The sequence below is a fragment of the Equus asinus genome, chromosome 10 (assembly GCF_041296235.1).
Source record: "Equus asinus isolate D_3611 breed Donkey chromosome 10, EquAss-T2T_v2, whole genome shotgun sequence".
NCBI classification, from domain to species: Eukaryota; Metazoa; Chordata; class Mammalia; order Perissodactyla; family Equidae; genus Equus; species Equus asinus.
In genome coordinates this window covers 67,112,158-67,119,931 of record NC_091799.1, presented here as the reverse complement: position 1 = coordinate 67,119,931, position 7,774 = coordinate 67,112,158, and the positions used below count along the sequence as shown (strand labels likewise).

At 42.7% G+C, this 7,774-nt stretch overlaps 1 long non-coding RNA gene across 1 annotated transcript; it reads right to left on the bottom strand.

Moving 5' to 3' along the window:
- Positions 1-4,127: 4,127 nt before the first annotated feature.
- LOC123286240 (uncharacterized) lies at positions 4,128-7,565 on the bottom strand. Its single transcript, XR_006528496.2, has 3 exons — positions 7,379-7,565; positions 6,040-6,084; positions 4,128-5,237 (listed from the first exon to the last, which is right to left on the bottom strand). It is a non-coding gene; the product is annotated as an uncharacterized lncRNA (long non-coding RNA).
- Positions 7,566-7,774: the final 209 nt, after the last annotated feature.

Genomic DNA, 7,774 nt, shown 5'->3' with positions numbered 1-7,774 from the left:
GGCCTAATCTCTTTACTCATTATGCTTTATATACACTCCTTCTAACTCTTACAGAAACCTTGTTAAATAAGCATTATCATCTCCATTTTACAAATGAGGAAATAGGCGCCAGAAGGTCAAGTGATTTGCGCCAGGTCACACAACCAGAAAGTGGCTGAGCTGGTGTCTGAATCTATGTCAGTCAGGCTCCCACGTCTCTACACCTGCTCAGCTGCTTCCCTAACACTGGACTGGTAGTTTCAATCAAAAGCCATCTTTAAACATGGTGTCTTTTTTTACTTTTGACTTTATTTTTTGGTGGTGGGGGGTTGAAATTGGTAGTAAACAGCGTGACTGGGATCAAATGTTCCCTAATGGGCCCCTTTGAAAACAAAGTTGAGGAAGAAAAACATCATTTACCAGAGTGGCTGAGGCCAAAGAGTGGCCATGCTGGGTTGCACACCCCTTCTGGTGAGTTTATCCTTGACTGACCTAACCTCAGCCCACATCTATGGTCATGAAGTGGATTGAGGTCCATGACCAAGTAAATACATTTTCATGGATTCAGGACCCACCCTCTCAGAAAAGAGGTTCAAAATGTTCTTTATCCAAACCTCTTTGTTCTGGTATGGGGAACTGGTGATGATGATAATGATGGTGATGATGATAATAACAAACAGCTACAAGAGCTTATTAAGTGTCAAGCATTGTGCTAAGTACTTTAAATGTGTTATCCCATTTAATCCTCATAACTGTCTGTCACAGCCTCCCTTTTATAGATGAGGAAATTGAGATTTAGAAAAGCAGAGTCCACAGCTCAAGATCACATAGTAAGATTCAAATTCCTGCCTGGCTCCTATCCTAATCTCCTAACAATAGGTCACATGGCCCCTGTGTCCTTTTGGAAGGGCCTGACCACCACGGTAGCATGGTAGGCCTATTTACCAGAGGCTATGTGTGAGAGGGGTTTCTCACCTAGATCAAAAGGGATAGGCCAAAAGGAGATTCCAGAAGCCAATGGAATTCTACCCTGGCTTCTTAAACTTTGCTGGAGATGACAGGTTCGACCTGAATCTCCCCAACCCTTTCGAGAGTGGAACAATTAAGACTTCAGTTACTGACAACTGTTTTAGTTGTACTTGAAAGCTCTTCAAACCATAAACGAGTCCCACCTAAATAGCTCCCTTCCATTTCAGTGGATCCTGGGTTAGGTGTTAAGCATTCTAACTTGCTCCTTTGTTATAAATTAGCTTGAAATATTGCTACCAGTATTAGAAACAAGAGGAATAAATTTATATGTGGAAGTACTTTCACCTCCCAATACTCCAGAGTACTGTTAAAACGAGACAGAAAATGTATTTGTCCATTTATTCATTCAATCATATGACAAACATTTATGGAGCTCCTAGTATCTTCCCTATATTAGACTAGGAGGAGCTTCTAGGGAGAGAGAAACATAAACACACTCTCTTGTCCTCGTCTTGCAAATCTGTATGTATTAGTCATAGTTCAGATTCTGTCACGTCCAAGGAAAAGACTCTTCAACTGGGTACCAAAAGCAAGGTCAGGAGAAACTCAACGGCATGATTCTATTATTGGTCTAGCTTTCTGGGTGTGAGAAACAGGAAGAGTAATTGCGACAACTCTAGGGTTCTTTTAAGTCTTGAGTCATAAGCCAGATCAACGGTTACCGGTGAAGGGCTTGTCAGTTTAGCAGTTGTCTCTATTCAAGGAGATAACTGGTTGCTCAGGAGGAAATGCCAATGCTCACCCCTACCCCAACCTCCCTCCCACAGGAAGCCCAACCTTTCTGAGCAGAGTTGAGAGGTTCCCCATTTTGATGCCACTTCCCTCCCCACCCAGCTGACCCTTGCAGGGAGAATGAAGTCTGCCATTTTGCACAGTTTTGCCTTTTCTGCTGTTTATTTTGTTAAGACTCTTAAACCTGTCAGCGAAGCGGTTTCCAGCCCAGTCTGGGGGTAATAATCTCCCTTTCTAAGAGATACGTACCCTGAGTGAGGCAGATTGAAAGACAAACTAACACACCAAAGTTGCTGAGTGCACACAACTCTTTGAAGATGCTTCACCTCTCAGGCTTTATTTGCTTAAGGAAAAAAAAAAGTCTAGCTTGGAGGTTTCAGAAACTCACTTAGAAATTACTAGACACTCCCTGGTAAAAAAACGCCAGTGCATTTTCTTGTGCAGGAGCCAAACATACACTTCTTGCAGCAGAGAGGTAGATGGAGGAAGGTGAGCAGGGAGGGCCTACTGGAGTTTTCCAAAGGAAGGATGTTTCTGGCAAGGCTGAAGTTTACTCGAATGTCCCAAGTTCTAAGAAGTAGAACAAACTTCTACCTTTAGGACAGGAAAGCATGAATTTTACTCTGGGAAATGAAACAAAATAAGACACTCAGATGAAAAATGTTAACTTTTTTATTTTCTAAAATCAAGTGAACTCCTTTTCTCCAGGGCAGGACATTTATTCTTGGCCATTAGGAAGGAACTCCCTATCAAAGATAATGCATGTACCATCCCTTTGGCGAGGATCTTGTCCACCCTCCATGGCCTGTTCAGCAGCCACTGCACTCCTGTTTTTTGCGGATAGAACCCTAATTTTATTCAAGTGCAGGGCAGCAATATACACAGGGAAGATGAACCCTTTCCCAAGCACAGGCAAATGGAACATGATTAGTCTAAGCCTATTCCAGCAAACCTACCCTGCCTTCCTACCTATAGTGTGGTTGGGCAGGTGACAGTAGATTCTAGGATCTTCAGGGGAACAGTTTCCACCTGAATCAAAACAAAGGCATTCCTTCCTGACTTTGAACACATCCATGTGAGGCAAGATGCTTAGATCTGCAGCGGCCATCTTGTTCCCATGAGGGAGAAGCAAGAGAAGAAGCCACTTGCTTCCCTGCCATCACTGTGTCGTTGAGGTTACCTACCCTGAAACTTCTTGATGTGTGTGATAATAAATTTCCGTTTTTCAAGACTCCTTTATTTGGGTATTCTATTACTCACTAGCTGAAAGCATCTTACACTATACAGTCCTTGAAGTCCAGAACACTGGGGAGTACCCTCTGGTCTTCCACCCACCCTGGTCACCACTGATACTGTCTGAGCCTCCACAGTCCCCCGTACCAAGATAGCTTTACTGTTTCAGTGTCAAAAGTGGGCAACGTTGGCGGTGAGAGAACTCTGCTGAAGACTGCCTCCCCAAAGCCTAGTGTTCAGTGTCCCTGGGGCGATACACGGCCGCAGCTCTGTCACTGGCTGGGACTGCCTCTGGGAACCTGTAGGAAGCTCCTGAGTAGCAGTAATGCTACAGTGACCTTGCTTCCAAGATTCCCAAGGTTTTTAGTAATAGGCAGCTCTGACTCATAACTGGATTCTGTTCCCAACGCATTCACTCAGAGGTGAGAGACCGGGTCCTGAGACAATGGGCAGGTCAGGCTTTAAAATGACATCTGGAAATTTGAAATAATGGTTTGGTCTAATAAGTGCCTGCAAGACTCAGTTCACCCTCTGCAGTTCCTGAGCCAGCTCGACCTTGGCATCTGCACCGCCACAAATGTGTCACACTGATGCATTTTCAGCACACCCTTGTCCTGGCACAAGACATCTCTCCTCCAAGAACTCTCTTAGTGGCCAAGGACTTCTTTTTTTAACTGAACAGTGCCTATTTACCTTGAAAAACTAGCCAGCGAGTAGACTTAGGGAAGACAAAAGCCCTGCAAAGGTGATCACAAGGTGAAGATTCTGTCCCCTCCACAAGTTTTTCATGTTACAGCTTGACTGTCCATGACCCAAAAAGGTCATTTCTAGTTCTTCAAAATGGTGTTTTTAGAAGAGAGATGTCACATGCCATGATCGTAACATGCACTTGAAGAGTTTATGTTGGGGTATTTTCTCTTCTGTTTGTTTTTAGCATCTTTCTGGAACCCAACTTCCTGCAATTCTGATTCTCAGGTGGGGGTATAGTCCAGGGAACTTTCTCTGTGCTAAGCCCAGGAGATTCTGATGTGGGGATTTCATGTGTCCACTCTGAGATACACTGCTCTGGACTTGGAGCCAGGCACTTCATCTTGTCAAAAGCAGCCTCTACCTTCTTCTCATTATAAGTAGCCTTTTTTTTTTTAATCCGATTTAAAATAGCTCAGTCAGAAGTTTTCCCAGAGCACTCACCAAAAATGTATTTGCATTTTGTTGATTCCAGAATCCAAAACATTAAAGGAAGGCTTGAAAAGGAACCCAATATTACTTTAGAGAGGAGACTTTCTATAGTTACTCCACATTGTGTAGGAACTAAACAAGGCTAGTGTTCTCCAGAACACACTTTCTGGCAGCTTCATAAACTCTGTTGTCTGTTTCACTGCGTCTCCCAGCATCCCAGGGAATGACCCAGGGAGTACCTCTGTGCAGATGAATAGGTTGCCTTATCTAGTCGTTAGAAGTTCCCTTTTCCAGTGAAAACCACTCTGAAGTCGGTCTCAGACCAAGGACTGGATTAGAGGCCTCAGCTGGGCAAGCACCTCTAAGTAAACAGAAGGGGTCACATGATTTATCGGGTGATGAGTGTTTGCTGGAAGGCATGTGGTGTGAGATTACTGTCCAGTCAGAGGGAGAGAAGAGAAAAAAAAAACCCACTGGAAAACTCCTACTTGCTTTTGTTTTTAAGGGAAACTCCCCTCCTGTGTGCACACTCCCCAGGAGGCTCTTTCTGAACCAGTGCCTCCCATCAAAGAATGATGCTGGTATTCGATGTAGTGGCTGAGCTGAGCGGGTGGAGGGTTCTAGGAACAGGCCGCTCAGCTGGTCATTCGTGAGCAAGCAGCTCTCCCCTGGAGGAGGCTTCTTTCCAAATGTTACCTGAGGCTCGTCTCAAATATTCCTGTTTTAACAGGTGTTTGCCTTGACCAGGTTGAGTTTTCAACTGGTGACCTGAAGAACATTTGCTTGATGCTTGACGATAAATCACCCTCGTGACAGAAGAACGCACTTGTTCCAGGCTTTTTTGGGGTGGGAACAACCAAGCTTGCAAGTTAAATAAGAAAAGGAGGCAATGGGTTACCGAGGCCCTGGTCCACAGAAGAAGATGCCCTGGGCTGACCACACCAGCTGTTGAGCTGCTTTATTCATTACCCAGTTTCTAGAGTTTCAAATGCTGAATATCCACTCTCAGGAGTCAATTGCAGCTGATAAATTCCAGGATAATGTTCATATCTTCTCTACTGTGGACTGAAATTTCCTTATCAGTTCTACAAATGAAGGAGAAAAACACCAACAGCTTACTCTAAAGAGTGGGTGAGGGGCTGGCCCCGTGGCCGAGTGGTTAAGTTCGCGTGCTCCGCTGCAGGCGGCCCAGTGTTTCGTTGGTTTGAATCCTGGGCGCAGACATGGCACTGCTCATCAAACCACACTGAGGCAGCGTCCCACATGCCACAACTAGAAGGACCCACAACGAAGAATATACAACTATGTACCGGGGGGCTTTGGGGAGAAAAAGGAAAAATAAAATAAAATCTTTAAAAAGTAGGTGAAAGATATGAATATACAGTTTAGAGAAACAGAAATGTTAATAACTCAAACACATGAAATCATGCTTAATTTCTGTTAAGCCAATTTAAAATTATTTCAAAATGAAAAGACATGGTTTTAAAAAGATGGTTACTTTCACCCATAATAAGAGAAAAGCAAAAACCACACAAATTGGAAAGACGTGCAAAGGGGGCTTCTGGGCTGTAGATTATGTGCTGTTTCTTGAACTGAGAGTTCGTTATAGAATGGATTTAATTTGTGAAGATTATTAACCTGTACACTGATGACACATGTACTTTTAAGAATATATTACAGTTCAATTAAAATTTTTTAAAATTACATTGCGATTCCATTTTTTACCTAATAGAGTGGCAAAGATAGAAATGTTTGATAACACACTGTGTTGACAAGATGTGGAGAAATAGACATTCTCATATATTAATAGTTAACAGGAATACAAAATGGTACAGTTTCTGTGGAGGGCCAATAGGCAATATCTATCAAATATACAAATGTACATACCCTTTGACATAGTGATTTCACTTCTGAAATTTATCCTACTCACACCTGCACAGAATGACAAGAACACAATGTCATTCTTGACAGTAGTGTTTGTAATAGCAAAAGATTAGAAACAACCTTGATGTTCCTTTTAGGAAACAGGTTAAATAAGTCATGGTACATTTATACAATGGCATATTACCCAACTATAAAACAGAGAGAGGATTCTATTGCACTGCAATAGAATAATCTCCAAGGTGTATTGTTGCATAGAAAGAAAAGTATAGAAAAGTGTGCATAGTATTCTATCAATTGAATAAATAAGGATACAATTACATATATCCTTGCTGACATAAAATTAAACTATCTCTGGAAAAATATACAAGAAAATGGTAGCACAGCTTCCAGGTGGGAGAGCTAAGCAGTTAGGGGACAGAAGCTAGAGGGAGACTTTCGCTATATATTTCTTTTGTACCTTTCGAATTTTAAATTCTGTGAAAGTATAATGTAGAAAAAAAAATAAAAATCTGAAGCCTGTATTTTCTGCCATATGTCATATATAGACTTTTTAATTATCACTTGGACTCCACTTTCATATTTTCTCTCTCTCATACTCTTTCAGTTGTAAGCCACCCATCAAGTCAATGACCTCTCCTTGGGGAGCAGGGAGAATTCTATCACATCATATCTACACATTAATTATTATAAGACACATCCTGACTGCAGAAATGTTCAAATGGGAAAACCACGTGCCATCTAGAATGGAGGAAATCAGTTAATTTGCTTTGCTGACTACTCATTTATCAGGCCCCAGACCATAAACTACCATCAAATGGCAATCATTAACATATTTTTTAATTTAAAAAGTATTGCCATTTTCAAAACCATTAGGAAATACCAGGTATGCCTTGTGAGTTTCCAGGAAGGGAAGTCCACCTGGAGAGATGCTGAACCAAAGGAGGATGAGTGGAGGCTCCAGAGAGGAGGGGCCACCAGAAAGGCACATGTCCCAATTTGGCTGAAGGCCATAAGGGAGCCATTTCCAAAAATAGGACCTTGAGGGTTTAAAGGGGCTCTTTTTTCTCTCAGTTTAGAGTTAACCCTGCAGAGGCATTTCAAAGGACAACTCCTATCAACCCAACTCCACCCTTAGGCTGTACATTTTTCTCCTGATGGAGGCTCATGCCTGACAGTTTGTTGAAATAGAGAAGTAACGAGATTTTCCTCTCCTGCTACTTTCTTTTAAAAGTAATCACTGCAGTGTAGGATACCTAGAAGCCACTCCTGATTGGAGACATTCCTGTCCAGTATGTAGAATAGGGCCTGCAGCATCTTCCAGGAGAGGAAAGAAGAATCTTACCTGGGGAAAAAAAATCAAAGCTCGGCTGCTCTTAGGTTGCTGCTGGTGCTAGCCGCACTACAGGCTGGCTGAGGTGACTTGTCCACCAGCCAGCCTCTGAACACCCAGGCTCAGCTATGAGGCAGGAGGACCGCAGATAGCAGCCCTGCCCTTCACCGGGTTCCTGTGAGTCAGACATGACCATGCCCTGCAAAGTGAAAACACAGACCGCTCCAACTTAGAGTCTTGTTTTGCTGGATTTCTCTGTGTACTGTGAAAGAATTTCAATCTAAAATGGAACCAGAGGATATGAAATGGAGAATCTAATGCACGAGCCCTCAGAAGAAGGGAAGTTAAGAACTTAGAGACTGATTTCCTGTAAATGTCTGATTTACAGAAAACCAAGACTTATTGCCT